At 45.7% G+C, this 16067-nt stretch overlaps 1 protein-coding gene across 1 annotated transcript in view; it reads right to left on the reverse strand.

Annotated features, from left to right (window-relative positions):
• Positions 1 to 16067, reverse strand: part of AOPEP (aminopeptidase O (putative)) — a 1575581-nt gene that overhangs the window by 752728 nt on the left and 806786 nt on the right. The window lies entirely within an intron of this gene.

Below are 16067 nucleotides of genomic sequence, written 5' to 3' on the forward strand. Positions count from 1 at the left end.
ACACGGCACCCCCATTTTGCACGGGGATCTAGTCTCCGCCTTGATCGAAGCCGTCCTTCTCCCCAAAAAGCTTGCAGTCATCAAATGCCAGGCACACAAAAAGGTGACAGACATTATTGGACAGGGAAATGCACTAGCCGACATCACTGCCCGAACGACAGCTGAAAATAGGACGACAACACGCATGTACGTGACCAGGTCACAAGCAGAAAAATGGTCCGACGCTAGGGACACTATTAGAGACATTCAAATGGCTAGCACACAACACGAACTGACTGAATGGACACGGGTGGGATTGAAAGATGACGAAGGCTGCTGGCGGACAAAAGACACAAACAAATGGTTGCTACCTGACTCGTATCTGATTCCCATACTGACTATGGCACACTCCCCTGCCCACATAGGATCAGCCCCCATGATTGAACTTGTCTCCAGAGTTTGGCACAATGATAAGATCACAGAGTCCGCCAAGCGTCTGGTCCAACAATGCTTGATATGCCTGCAACACAACCCCGGGAAAGGAACTGTAGTACCCCGGGGAGGGTTTGGGGTCCCAAATCACCCGTTTGAAGTCCTGCAGATGGACTACATCCAACTAGACAGATGTCAAGGCCTGAAATATGTAATTGTTGTGGTATGCGCATTTAGCAAATGGGTGGAAGCATACCCAACCCGTGACAACACTGCTATGGCCACAGCAAAAGTACTGTTAAAGGAGTTTTTCCCCCGTTACGGCCTTTGTCGAATTTTGTGGAGCGACAATGGCCCCCACTTCGTAGCCGAAGTTATCCAACTCATTTTGAAGGGGTTGGGTGTAAAACAAAAGTTCCACGCAGTCTTCCACCCCCAATCTGCTGGACTAGTTGAACGGCATAACGCCACACTGAAACTAAAATTGGCCAAAATAGTGGCTACCACAGGACTGAAATGGCCAGACGCACTCCCCCTGGCATTGCTCTCAATGCGTTCCACCCCTACCAAACACCACTTGACACCATACGAGGTTGTATTCGGCCGGCCTATGAATGTCTGGTCTGCACCGAAACCAACTTCCATTCATGACGTCCCGGACGTCCTAATGTCTGATTACTTATGCCAGTTGACTAAAACACTGTCTGTTATCCATCAACAGGTGCTGCATGCCATCCCTGACACTTCCAGGGGTCCCGGACACACCATCCAGCCTGGGGATTTCGTCCTGATCCGGAACTTCCAGCGTGCCAAGAGTCTGGAACCCCGGTGGACGGGCCCCTGGCAAGTCCTCATCACCACCCGAACAGCACTTCGAGTGGAGGGAAAACGCAACTGGCTGCATGCACACCACCGTAAGAAGGTCTCCTCGACCCTGACCTCGACCGAAAACATCGACAACCAAGAAGAGCTCCTGAACAAGGACCGACCGTCACTAACCTGCTATCCCGATACCGAAGCACTTGAACTTTCAAAATTCTCTGATCCCACTGTGCCGTCGAGAGAAGGGTATTTCCTGCGTCGAAAGGAGGGAGCTTCGGCTAAGTAGACCACGGACTAAGTTAAATCTCAGAACGGTGACCTAAACACTACCAAGGGTTACCCGGAGAGAAGCAAAACAAAGTCTGTGGTTCTGCCCGCTACCGAGCACCTTGAAGATGATGGAAGCGCCAGATAAGAAGATGATGGAAGCGCCAAATAAGAAGATGATGGAGGCAACAGGAAATACCCACCACAGAAACCCAAAAGCAGACAGACTCCACAGCTCAAAGACAATTGCGCTCTTCATCACAATCCTTTTCTGCTTTCTCCTCATGACCACACTCTGGATTGTGGAAGAAAATGCACCTGCTCACGAAACATTCCTGACCACTGCTCAGCCTACCACCATGAAGGAACATTATCTGATCTCGCTCTCTCCCCAACTCAGAGAGAGGCGAAAGGAATTTTGGAATAACTCTTTCGTACAACTACTTCACCAGCACAACCTTGCCACCAATGCCACCAACTGTTGGATCTGTGGGTTGCTACCCCACGCCACTGGACACTCGATACCATTCATCCCTTCACCTTTCTCAGTTCACGGCTCCTGTCTTGCTTGGCTGATGCTTCTGCAAGAAAGCTTTAAGGACAATGCCACCTCCAGCAAAACCGTAACGCATTTCCACCACGGGGTCTGGCGGAACAGAACAAAGACACACTTCTGCCCGCAGACCACCAACAACACAATCCACTTGGACATCCCTGCTAAAGAACAAATTGAAATGCAAGTGTTCAATAATCCAACCAGAACCACCTTCTCCTACCTGCGAAAACGAACGGCTGCCACTCTGACTGTGGCCCTGTCAGTCATCAACGTCACCGGCCACATGTGCATGGAAGGGCTTGGGACTCAGCTGGTAGGCCACAGTGCTTGCCGGTTTTCCAGAACTCTGGACTCCACCGACCCACCTTCCTTTGTGGCATCTCCAAACACGTATTTCGTCTGCGGCACGAAGGCTTACACCTGGCTCCCCAAAGGCTGGGGGGGCACTTGTTTCATTTCCTTCATCCTTCCTCCGACTTATGTGGCACCAGCAAATCATCACAGACAAAAGCGAGCCAAGGACATTGAACAAGCCGACTCAACAGGAGCGCAGTTCCTCGATGCAATGAAGGGACTTGTCCCCCTCTGGGGCCCGATGGCAAACAGCCGTGCCATCCGACATCTGACTCAAGCAGTTGAGACAACAATGAACATCACGGCTGGTATCCTTGCTAACAACACCGCTGAACTTCAAGCGGTCCGCTTGGTGGCCCTCCAGAACCGCCTTGTCCTAGATGTGGTTCTTGCGGATCGTGGTGGAGCATGCCGCATTATTGGGTCCAGCTGCTGTACGTACATACCGGACAACTCACCCTCAGTGTACAAAGCCATCGAACATCTTCATAGACTCTCTTCAGAAGTCCACCAAGAACAAGAAGAATGGTCGCTTGGTGGTTGGTTCTGGAGCCCCGTTAAGAACTGGGGCTGGAGACTATTCACCATTATCCTGATTCCTGTAGTTGTAATATGCGGTTTATGCTTAGGAATTCAATGTCTGCCACCTCTGTGTACATTATGCGTAAATTGTATTTGCCCTAAGACTGTGGACTTTGGAAACGAACATATGAGAGAAATATATGATGCCGAGGTTAGGAATTTGATGAAGATTGACATTGAGTAAGCAAGTTGGCTAAGATATGTTGAAAAGGGAGGACTGTTAAAGATTAGACTGCAAACATCAACATTATCGGCGCCATCTTGCCCCTTTCGAGCCCATTCGTGCGCATAAGCAGCAGCCATTTTAAACACCATGGCCTCCCTGTCCCTCGCTGATAGCCAGCGCGTCTCTCTCTCTCTCTCCTAACCTCGCAAGCATCCCCCCGCACGCTGACAACCCCCGCTCTCTCATGCCTTGGATCATAAACCCCTCTTCAGCGCAGCTCCGCCACAGAATCTCATCCTGTTCCCAGCGCGACACCTCCCTTCATTCCTTTCATGGTCTCAGATCCTTTTGATGCAAAACCCCTTTCCCTGTGTCCCCATTTGTCTTCCTTGTTCCCAGGCCGCCACCTGGCCCTGCGGATACTGTTTATTACCCCGTACAGTAGGAAGCTTCCCCTCCCCATCAAAAGACCCTCGAGCCGATCAAAGCCCCCACCCTATGAGATCCGATCAACTCCACGCATTCCGTGAATCGGCGGAATGCCCTGCTGCGCGACAATCATCACCTGTTGTGACCGGGGTGGGGAATTCAACTGTAAATGTATGTGGGAACGGGCCTGAAGGGGAGATTCCGAGGATGTTCTTTCAAATATCAAAGTGTTGCGAGAATGTGTTACGTGCAATAAAGGTCATAAACCCTAGTATAAGAGGCCAGGCCTCAGAGATGTGGTTAGAGCACCTCGTGACGATACTTGCTGTCTGAATTGATGTGTTCTCCTCCGGAGAGAATAAAATCCTCGTTTCCTGCCTTCCAGTCTCCAGCGCCTGCTTCTTCATTTGATTAATATTGGTGGGTCATAGAGGCGGCACCGCCGGGCAACATAAAGGGGTCTTTGGTTACTGGTTGTCTTTGAACCCCTTTTAACACAGCCACTTGTCATACTAAATTCCATTTTATATTTCTCCCTTTTATAGCTTTCATCTTGAATTCATAAATTGGCAGGGTGGCCTTTTCCTATTCCACCCCTTCTTTTTACATTTTTCTTCTCTCCGATTTTCCCTGAATTGTTGTTTCGGATGCTTTTGTGAATCCAACATGAAGAAAACTGGTATGTTCATTATAATCGCTGTTTCTGCAAAATATTTGCCAATCAATAGGTACACATGAAGACTATTTTTCCCAAACCCTACCGTGGCCTCCTGGGAAAAGGGCCCAACCACCCAAACTCTGTTATGTTATGTTATGTTATGTTATGTTATATTTAATTTATAGAGCGCGCAGCTACTCAAAAGTGTCCCGGCGCTAACTTCAGAAAAGTAAGAACATGCCCACCCATCAGTTGAAAAAAGCAGAGTTTTTAATTTTTTCTTGAACAACAGTGGATCCTGGGTGCCCCGCAAAGCCAGGGGCAGCATATTCCAGGCCAGGCCTGCTTTACGCACAAAAGAATTCCCGCCAAGTCGCTGGCGTTTGAACTTCGGCATCTGCATCAGCAACTGGGCCGAGGAGCGCAGCTGTCTCCCTGGTATGTAGAAAGCGAACCTCTTCTGCAAATAGATGGGACCTAGACCATAAAGGGCCCGGTGAGCAATTGACAGCATTTTAAATTTAATGCGAGATTCAACCGGGAGCCAATGCAGAGTGCGCAAATGAGTGTGGACACTGTGCCTAGAAGACAAACCCCTGAGAAGTCTGGCCGTCGAGTTTTGGACAACTTGCAGTTTCTTCACAAGAAATCCCGGACTGCCTACCAAAAGGGCGTTGGCATAGTCTAAACTGGACAGAATCAAAGCGCGGACTACAGTTTCTCTGGCCGTGCTAGGCAGAAAGGGAAGAAACATTCTCAAGATCTTCAACATGCCAAAACAGGTGCCAGACAGTTTCTTTACTTGTGTCACAAAGTTCAGATTTACGTCTAATCAGACGCCAAGATTTTTGGCAGCACCTTTCCTCTAAGTAGGGCGAGGAAAGCCAGCAGGCCAGAGCCTCTCTCTGAAGTCCGTCAAGAAGGAACCATACAGCAACACTTCAGACTTTCCTTCATTACATTTCAATTGTGCATTAGCCAACCACTGAAAGACCGAGGAAAGACAGTGTTGGGCTGTCCCAACCGAGTCGTCCTCCTTGCTCCAGGTAAACAACAACTGGGTGTCGTCGGCATAGGCCATCACCTTAGCCCCCAATGACTCCGCAAGATAAACAAGTGGAGTCACGTAGATATTAAACAGAAGAGGGCTAAGTGATGACCCCTGCGGTACACCAATAGTCACCTGCATAGGCGCAGAGGCACATGGAGGGAGCCAGACCTGCTGCAGCCGACCTTCCAGAAAGGACCTGATCCATTCCAAGTCCATGCCCGAAATACCTATTTCAGATAGGCAGTCTAGGAGCAGGGAATGGGGCACAGTGTCGAAGGCCGCAGAGAGATCTAGCATAACCAATGCTGCTCTCCCGCCGGCATCCAAACACCCCCGAATCGCCTCTGTGACCTCTAACAGAGCTGACTCCGTGCCATAAGAGGCACGGAAGCCAGATTGTGCCGGATGGAGCAGACCTGCCCCCTCAACAAAGTTGGTAAGTTGGAACGTAACCAACTTCTCGCATACTTTAGCCAAACTTGGCAGAAGCGAGATAGGCCGATAGTTCTCAGGCATCAGAGGGTCCAATGACGGCTTCTTAAGTAGGGGGAGAATCAGCTCATGTTTCCATCCCTTTGGAACACAGGCTTCACAGAGTGATCTATTAACCATGAGATTCACTTCTGGCTTTATGGTATCTACCAAATCGGCCAGAAGCCTTGCTGCGCATGGGTCGTTAGGTGAGCCGGACTTAAGGGCCTTAAGGATTCTGAGAGAGCTGACAGAATCCACCGGCCTAAATTCAGAGAAGGTAAAGTCAAGTTCAACCATAGGCTTAGCCTGCGCCAGCGGAGCACCGGAATTCCTGGATGAAATTGGAAACGTTTCTTGGATACTAGTGATTTTATCCCTAAAAAATGTCGCCAGAGTATTGCACCAGGTCTCTGAAACTGGAGCCACCGCCACCTGGGCTGAAGGGGCTAAGAAACTCTGCACAATTAAAAAGATTTCTTTCGGGTTGTCATTGGCCCGCTCAATGCGAGTAGAATAGTGCTGGCCTTTGGCCTCTCCTATCGCGGCATAACTCTAACACTTATACCGACCCGCCAGAAACCACAGATCGAGAAATGGTGCCCCAACTTGTTAACAGACCACAGATCGAGAAATGGTGCCCCAACTTGTTAACAGAAGACGAGAAGCACAGAGAAAGACAAAGAGCGTAAAAGATGCTAAGCTTATGCAACCTAAACCAGTTTGTTATGGTTGAACTTCACCATCAAAATTACAGGAAAAAGCTTAGAATGTGCTTTTTAGGCAGGCCACATAACCTTTTCAGGAGGACCACCTCTATACCATCACAAAATTGCCACATTTGAACAGCTACCACAGCCGAGTTTCTCCCAAATCATGATTACTACTACCCCATATAACCAATCAGCTTAACTCATCTGACACTCCCATACACATGCATTTAACATGCTCTTGACAACAACATGCAACAAATGGAACCACAGGTCGTCCTCGGAAGTGGCCAAAAAGCAAGATAACATAAAACACCAAAGAAATAAATAAACACTTTATTCTACTGTCTTTCAGGTTCTAGACTTATAACTAAAATTTTAAGTATATGGTTATGAAAAATAAATATATTTTTAATTCCTTACTTTAGGTATCCATATGACATTGTTGAGAGGGGACGGCTCATTTTCAATCCTAGGTTTTTCAGGACACATCATTACATTCGGGAACTTGCACTTTTGATTTAGTTCAACTGAACCCATTGTGCCATAATTGAAATAAAATTTCAATTATTTGGCACTTGCTACCCCTGACGAGGCGTTGAAGTGTCTGATAACAATCACTTGGAAAAGCAAAACCCAGATCTAGAAAACTTGTGTTGTTCTGACATGTCATATGGTAACCCTCTGCTACCTGCTTCTAGTTCCCTAAAATCCTGCATACATATTATGGGTAGACAAACTTATCCTTTCTTCTCTGCAACATTTTTGTAGATCTGACCTAGGGAATGACAGTTTTTAGCTGTCTGTACAGCCTTATGAAAAGAAATCCTGAATAAAAAACATACATACATGGAGAGATGCTTTAGGTCAGTGCACTTCTCACATTGAGCTACTGCATTGTCAGTCACATTCTACGACCAACCACCACAACATACAGAATGGAGCAATTGGTTAGCACGATTCAGCCATTGGCTCTTTTACAGTGTGAAAGAGGGAATTTTGCGTGATCAAGTCTGCACATCCAGGTAAAATGAAGTGCACTTCAATGCCAGTGCTGGTGGGACAATACTTTACTTGGCCAATGGTATTTCCTGTAAATTTTCTTTTTTAGGTTTCACCTGGGCAGAGCAAGTGCTGATCTTACACAATCTCTTGTAAACAAAAAAAGCTTAGAAACCAGTAAAAAGCCCATCCCTTACTCACCATTGGCTGGCATTCACGTCCCTCTCATGTCCTTGCTTTGCACTGGTCAATCTCCTCCTTCCACTTTATCTTCCTGTCTTCTGGTCTTCCACAAAAGCATGGACCAAGTACAGTTTCTGTCTGCAGCCAGTGCCCTCCTGGCAGCCTGGTTGCAGAGGTTCTGTTTTTTTTGCTTTTAGTTTAGCACTCCAAAACAGTGCATTTTTCAGACCCTCTCCTCTCTATCCCTCCACTTCCTGGCCATCCCACCTCCTGCTCCATTGTTACCTGCCCCGTCACTTCCACACACTCCTGCTTCCTTCTTTCTTACCCCGTCCTGCCCACACCTCCCACTTCTTTCCTCCTGTCAACTCACCCTTCCTGCTTGCCCCTTCCCACCATCAGAAACAAGCATTTGCAATGCAATAGGTCTCAGATTTGCGAGAGTTTGAGCTATTGGCATAGTAATCGCCAATTACACAGAAATGTTACTCAGAGAAGCAACCGACAGTCCCTTATTTAGATATTACATTCAAGCACTTTTGAAGCGACAACCCGTGCAATGGTAGACTGCTGGACAGACAGGGAAGAGAAGTACTTTATTTGAGGTGGGGGAAGGAGGCTGCGGATGGTGGCGTAACTGTAAGATATTCCAGTAGTTTCAGAGTGATCATATATTTCACTTAGTAGCCAGCTAGTGTGATCGTCAAACAGGATTGTGAGTACTGGGAGGGGTGCAATTTTCCCGCTGCACATCGGGTGGGGGATACAGTTTCTTTGCTGGGACCTAGATAGATCACTGAGGATAACAAAATGTGCTGTGTCCCACTGCTGTCCACACACAGTACCTACAGAGACACCCTGTATGTTCTTATGAAATTGCAGCAAGATTACATATTATAAAGGTGGTCTGCTTGCATTGCGCCACAAGCTGCACTAGACGTGGGCAAAACAGCACCTTTTGAAACTGCAAGAAAATACAGATAGACTCTGTCTCCCAACCCTTATGTGTGTGCAGATCCGACATATGTCAGGTCCATTGAATGAGCCGTCTCTGCTGACACCAAGGCTCTGCCATTTTACACACAGCCTAGCCGGATGGACTGGTCGCCGACAACAAAATCTCACAAAAACATCTATCCAGAGTCATGTCTTTGCTTAGCGTTTAGTGGAATACTGGAAACATAATACTTCGTCAGTATCGGGGTGGGGCCAGGTGTGCTGAAAAATGCGACATTCTACATAGAAGGATAGAGAACGCAAACAAATATACGAAGGTCGGCGATGCGGCAGAATAGCGAATTTTACCGGAGCATCCCCTGCTTAAACCGAGTCTCCTCACAAGTTTCCTTTCTTACACTTTGGTCAAGGGACGTACATTCCAGTGTGGCAAGGAGAAAGAAAACAAATTAATAGCACAGATAACAAAGCAAAACCAACTCTCCATCTGTCCGCAGGATAGGAGAGAGCAGAGGGGGCCACACCCCCAGGCCCGACCGGGGCTCACATTTCTCAGCAGAGTCTCAACGCACATTTTCTGGTCAAGTTAAGTTATGAACGGCAAACACCGAAAACGAACTGTGTGTGAGAAGCCTGGCCATCAGGAAATCACCATGGTTTTGAAAACATGAGAGCTTAGAGACAAAATAGTTAAAGCAGGATGGGGGTTTAGTGTGGCAAGCAGTGACGAGTGGAATGCTGTCCGTCCACACAAGCTGGTAAATGGAAGCAGCTGAGGTCAGATTGTCCGGGTGGGCTGGGCCTAAGGGAGACAGGGCGGTCACCAACCCCACTTCCAAAAGAAAAGTGACGACAATAGATCTCGCAAGAAAGCAGGGCATGCGCTGTATCGCTAGGCGAGACCTAAAAAGCACTGAGTTACACTCTTAGAGTAGAGTAAGTACACACTATAAGTGTGTATCTACTTCACCAGTAGGATAGAGCAGTTATAGCATTTTAAAGATGTTATTTATTTTACTGATTTTCAAGACTTCAGGAGTTAAAGTCATTCAGCTATTCTTTGTTGGTACAGCAGATCGTAGTTTGCAAGTGGTGCCCAACTCACTGCTAAAGTCTTTCGCGTCCTTTGGCATGGCGATCCTTAAATTGGTCATGAGCAGTATACTGTTTAGAACAGCCATGTGTGCCCTAAGGACTCTCTAGAAAGTAGCATGGGGCATTCACGTTAGTTCCTTGTCTCGCTTCCTGAAGCCAAAAAACGTTCCCGGGTTCTTTCGTGGCACCGAATGATCTACCTCTGCTTGCGTGCGGGGCTTAACCTTCGAGTAAGTACTATAGAGTATACAGTGCTGCAGAATGTGTAACAACAACGGGCCGGGCAGAGCCTGAAGCCAGACCATGCACTCAGACACAGGCAGCTTTCAAACCACATACCTCTTCATGGCTCATTAGAACAGATTATGGGTGAATAGACTTCTATCTTTTCAAGTCTCTAGCATTCTACTTCAAAGTCTTTGTAATGATCATCGTGGCTTGGACAGACGCAAATTGTTAAATGTGTGTGATTTTACTGAATACAAAAATTACACACATATTATTTTTTGGTTATCTTCTACGTGAAAGTCTATTGTTTAATTAAGTCTCAGGTAAGGACGTGTGTCTTCGTTTAGTCTGCATTAAATGTGTTCCTTTTTTTCATTACATAGTGCCTTATTGTAACTGGAGAGCGATACTGATCAGAACAATAATTGGACTTAACTTGCAGCTGTCTGGAACTACCATATCCAGTAGCTAAGTAATTTTGATTTTTGTTGTGGTTGTTTTAAAAAAAAAAGCGAGGTGTATTTCTTGAAAAATAGTAGTAGACTCAGTCACCCTGCTCTATTTTTCGAGTCCTGGAATTTTCTTTTACAAATCATTGTGTTTTAAGTTATGCACATTCTATTGGTACAATGGAACTAATCAAAACTACAAATCCCATATTGCACTTCTTTAGTAAATAAAAGTCCTGGACTGGAAACCGTTTCAGTGATGTGGAGGCCAAGGTGGAATGGTGTTGGAATGCTTCCATAGCCTACCATTCAGGAAGCTTAGGAATTTAGACTCCAAGTTTTTGGTTTCTCACTATAAAAACTGTTCTAAAGTAGAACTTTCTGTATCCAGTGATCCATGTTTTGAAACTAATTCCCTCTTGAACTGTGCTGCTGCCAATCACAGAGAAGCTTTAGAAAGTCTTGGAGCTGCACCTGTTTTAAGGCCTTGGACCCACAAGAAGGGATCCTGAGGGGTATTGTGTGAGTAGTGGCCAAATTGAGTTGAAATAAAGGTGGTGAGAAGGAATGCGGAAGGCGTTATTGTCTGGGGCTCCTACCTGGAAAACTTCATACTGTGTTGCATGTAGTGCTGCAAGATATGAATGCACTTAGGCCAGGTAAAGCCTTGGCCAGACAGTATTCACACTAGACAACTGAGTTTGATTAGGTAGCTTCAAGTGTCAAAACAGGTTCACTTCGGTTGTTTGTGCTCTGTCTCCCTAAAAGAAGTAATCGGTGGGCATTTCTGCTTTATCATGACCCTGACTACTAAAAACGGTTGATTTAGAAATGCGCACAGTTACTTCAAAGTGACAGTCATCCATGTCAAATTTTGGACAAATTCTTAGGGGCTTATTATAAGTACGGAGTTCCTGGGACCACCATTCTCACAGTGGCGGTCTGACCACTGCCACCCCTGCGGGTCCCCCCGCTGTATTTCGAGACCATCACACGACTACCACCTCTGATGGGATCCAGGATTCCGCAGCAGTGGTGGTGTGGAAGGTGGCAGGTATATGTTGGCGGTGCTGATACTGGCACCGCCGAACATACTCCGAGTTTCATTTCCACTGGCGGTGTCCTGCCATGAAAAGGGTGGCAGACATGCAGGTAAAGGGGTCTTAACAGGGCCCCTGGGCAAATTTACCCATGGGGTGGGGGGCATATGATATGCCCCTCTATATTTGCAGCTACGTTCCTACACTTTGTGGCATGCACGACATGGTACATGCCACACCGCGCAGGAACGTGCTACAGGCGCAGTCACGGTGGCAGTCTGCTTGTTGGGCTCTCCTATGAGCCTAACAAACCTCTGCCTTGACACTGCAGCCACACCATCTTCCTACCCTGGATTCAAGTCTGAATCCGGTGGGCAGGTGTACCACGGGATTGGCGGTCCTCCTGGGAGCGCAGCGGTGGCAGTACGCCAAAGTCGTAACCAGGCCCTTAGTATTGCCGGGGTGACTTTTTCATTTTATTATTCTTTACTTTAAGTCATGTTGCACAGCAACCCGTGCTGCAGTGGAAGATGTCTAAAAAAACATTGACAAAACCAATAGATCGCGTGTAGGCGAAACCTTTTGGCATTTGCAATGTTTGGAATATTTTTCTAGTCATTCTTATATCTTCAAGTTACAATAATTCAAGCCAACAGCACCTTTTAATTGTGGCAATAACAATTAGTTTTCCAGTTCGTAAAAAACAGATGTGCTATTAAAATTATATGTGATGGCTAGCTTTTTTGTAATTTAAAATATTCATTGCAAGAGTATGGCTGCTACGTTTATGCGGTGGCATGTTTTCGTGTTTTTTCCTTTTTCTTTTTGCGGCTCACGATTGCAATAAATGGCAATGTTTTGTTGTTTAGGTTTCATGTTTCCTGCTACAGGAAGTGAGTTCTCTGCACAATATGTTATCCTTTCTAACTCGAGCAGGCACTGAACTCTTGAAGACATTGCACTTTAAAAACTCTCAAAAGAATCAATAAATACACATTGATTAATGCTGCATACCTGAAATAATTACCCCACACCTGCAGGTAGAGAGAAACCTGGAGCACAAAACTTCCATTCATGGCTCGTACGTAGTCTCCTGCCTCCCTCGCAGTTTTCTTTCCCTTTTTAATGATTACCAAAGCCTGCCTTCTACAATAAGCACATTTCACAGCTTGTTAACTTGACGAAAATGAATCATTGTTTTCAAATAAAGCTTTTTCTGGGCGCTGAGCTGTCAACAACTTCTTTAACTAATGAACAGTACCTCGCACAATTCGCAGCCCTACTTTTTTCGCAACATAATATATTGTTCTGTTCCTAGTTGTGAATTTTGTATTGATGCACAAAGTAAAAAAACAGTTAAAGGTACGCTTATCGTTTGTTGGAGCTTTCTGACTCCTAACACTATGTACAAAAGCCAGAATGGTACACACAAGTCAAAGCTACACATTTCAATGTCTCCAGTGTACACGTAAATCCCCTAACCTTAAGTGTGGGCAGTCCTAAGCGATAGGGTAAAGTTGAAGACGCACAAAGATAAGACTTAGTATACGTTCTAGAGTCGTGGCCTTGTAAATAAGAATTTTCCATGCAATGTTTGCACTATTTAATAGATTTATTTGTGAAATAAACATTTCTATTAGAACGTCTGTGCATAAGGACAATGTACACCATTACTCTTAGATTCCAGCATAGCTCAGTGGTGGAGTTTCTGGTGATAAATGTAATAAAGAATACAATTGCTGCAAAGTCTACATAATTTACAATACACGTATTGACTTTAGTTCTGTGTTGCACATTTCTTTAATTTAGGACACAAGGTGATTAAGTGATCCGCCAATTCAATGTTTGGTTAGAGCTTAAATTGTACAAGAATAAGTGCCGGAGGCCGAAGTTTTGCTCAGAAACCTCGCGGCCTGCGCTATCGAAGGTTGGGGTGCCGAATACCAAGGATTCGTAGACTTGATTACACCTCATGCCTCTGTAAGCCACCCGAAAACACTCAATGCCTTTTTATATCACTCTTGCAGATTCTTTATCATCCCTGCTATCTTCCTTGGTCAATGTTTTCCATCTGTCCCTTCCTCCTTCTTTCCCCCTTTTGTGTTTTCTTTCTCTTGCTTTGAATGAAAGTTGGTTGAGTGTCTGTTCCCAACAAGCCTTGGCAAAGCCAAAAGGTCCTCCCATGTGAGAGCTGTTGGCTTTGCCAATGTCTTTTAGCCATGTTGTACAGCAGCGTGGCTGAATAGCAAGGCTAAAAGTAAAGTTAGAAAAAAGAGCTATGACACTGCTAGCGCTGGCCGTATCATTTTTAACTTTTCTTCTGGTAGGTTACCATTTAGAATATATGATTATACCACGATTTCAATTACCACGCATGGCTTTACCACGCAAATTTTACATCGCAAGTGGCTTTACCACGCTGGTATTTACAACGTAGGATTTTACTACGCGTAGAAACGTCTTACCTGCACGTCTTTCTCTACGAGCCCTTACTTCCATCCTCCATGGAAACAAGCGTCAAAACACATATACCAAAATAAAAAAAGGACTGCTTTTTTGACGTACACGGCACGTCTTTGGGGGAGGCTCTTTCCTCTTTCTTCTAAAATTATGTTCGTTTTTTTTAAAGTAACCTGCTTGTTATTTTTGGGGGGGGGGAGACCCCCCCCAGCCCCCCTCCGAGCTCCCCCCCCCCCTCTGCCCCCCCAAGCCCACGCAGAACGGCTTGAAGGAATACCACGTCTCCCCCCAGCCCGTGGTAAAGACGTCGTGGAAGGCACCCTCGTTGTAAAGACGTTTGCGTGGTAAGTGTCACGTGGTAAACGTTAGTAGTGGTAATGCCTTCGTGGTAAATGATGTTTCCCTACCATTTATTGGGACATTTTGTTTCATTAGGTCTCTCAATGGGGCACTTACAGTGGTGGCAAAGTCAGGTACGTACCTTGAACAGTAACTGGCAATATCAAGGAAGGAACTCAGCTTTGTTACATCTTGTGGGGTAGAAGTGGATGACAAGGCCTGTACTTTATTTGCATCCGAGGTCATTCCCCCATCAGAAAAGATATGACCAAAGAACTTAAGTTTTGTTTGATGAAAACCACACTTTGCCGCATTTAAAGTGAGACCTTCATTGACAATTATTCAACACACTTGAACACAAGAGCTTTATCATGTTCCTTTCTTGTGGCCCCAAAAATTAGCATGTTATCACTGTTATTGAAAGCATTTGTGACTGGCTGTATTATGTGACGAATGACATCCTGAAAAAGTTCTGCAGCTGATGACACTCCGAAACGTAGTCTTTTGTATCTAAATAAACCAACATGAATCGAAAAGGTAGTAATGTACCTGCAATTCTCTTCCAGTGTGAACTGGTGATATCCTTTTTTTCAAATCAAGGCAGGAAAAGACTTTAGCTCCATTAAGCTGCTTAAACATATCAGCAATGTGTGGACCTGGATATCTTTCTCTTTCAACTGCCTTGTTCACTTGGCGCAAATGCATGCAGATGCGCACGACTCCTCCGCGATCCTTTTTTGGCACTACGACTATGGGTGATACCCATGGCGTAGGACCAGTGGATCACTCAATGATGTTGCGCTTTAATAGTATCTCAAGTTCTTTCTCAACAGCCTCTTGTAAATGAAATGCAATTCGATGATGTTTTTGAATAACAGGATGGATGTCCTCATTTTGTGAAGCTGCACTTTCATGGTCTTAAGTCTTCCTAATCCATGAAACAAAGATCGAAACTGATTCACTATCTCATGATAAGCATTGATAAGCGTTGATTCTCAGCACTGGATGTTTGTCAAGTGCTGGAAAATCAATGCGAATGGCACCATGCGCAGCGCAAGAGGGTGCTGCTTCTTTTCTACCATTCGAGTGGATTTTCTAATCGACCAGCAGCTTTCTCAATGCAAACGGATTGTATCTCAACACAAACAGTCGCACCTGCCTGCGTTGAGAAATGCGACCACCCGCGTTGAGAAATCTCGCCGGGAGGTGGATTTTCAATGCTCGCCAACTTGATGTTGGCGACCGAGGAAAAAAACTCTGCTACGGCTAGCACAGTTTTTCAGAACTCCGCGGAGCGCGGAGTGTGGAAAACCCAGCAAACTCCATGAACAAAACAGACTTCATTGCCAGACCTAGTAAATATGCACTCAATGAAGTTCCCGGCAAGACATTAATTGGCGCTTGTACTTTAGTCTATTTATACTTCACAGTTGTTATGAATAAGCCTATACTTTGCACTGGCATCGAAGCAGACCATGTATACACTTTGGTTTACGACAGAGTTCAACGTGGCACTGGAGACAGTTCATTGTACTTTTCCACTGGCATAATGCTTATTGATGGGCCACTGCCTATGAAGAAAGGTATGGAGTACCCATTCACTTTCAGTGTGATCTTGGGATAGTATCCAAATGAATTTCGCACTTTCACTTGTCGACCTAGCTTTGACCGACATTCTTCCTTGCACAAAGCTAATCCTACATGTGCAAGTCAACATCGCACACCGATCTTCCTCACTATCGTTTGACAATGACGATAACAAACCTTTAGACAAGGGATTTAACGACAATCAATGGTGTTCAGTCTCTTTGCAGATCTTTCAAATGGCGGGACATTT

Source organism: Lissotriton vulgaris, chromosome 3_1 (assembly GCF_964263255.1).
Source record: "Lissotriton vulgaris chromosome 3_1, aLisVul1.2, whole genome shotgun sequence".
Lineage (NCBI taxonomy): Eukaryota > Metazoa > Chordata > Amphibia > Caudata > Salamandridae > Lissotriton > Lissotriton vulgaris.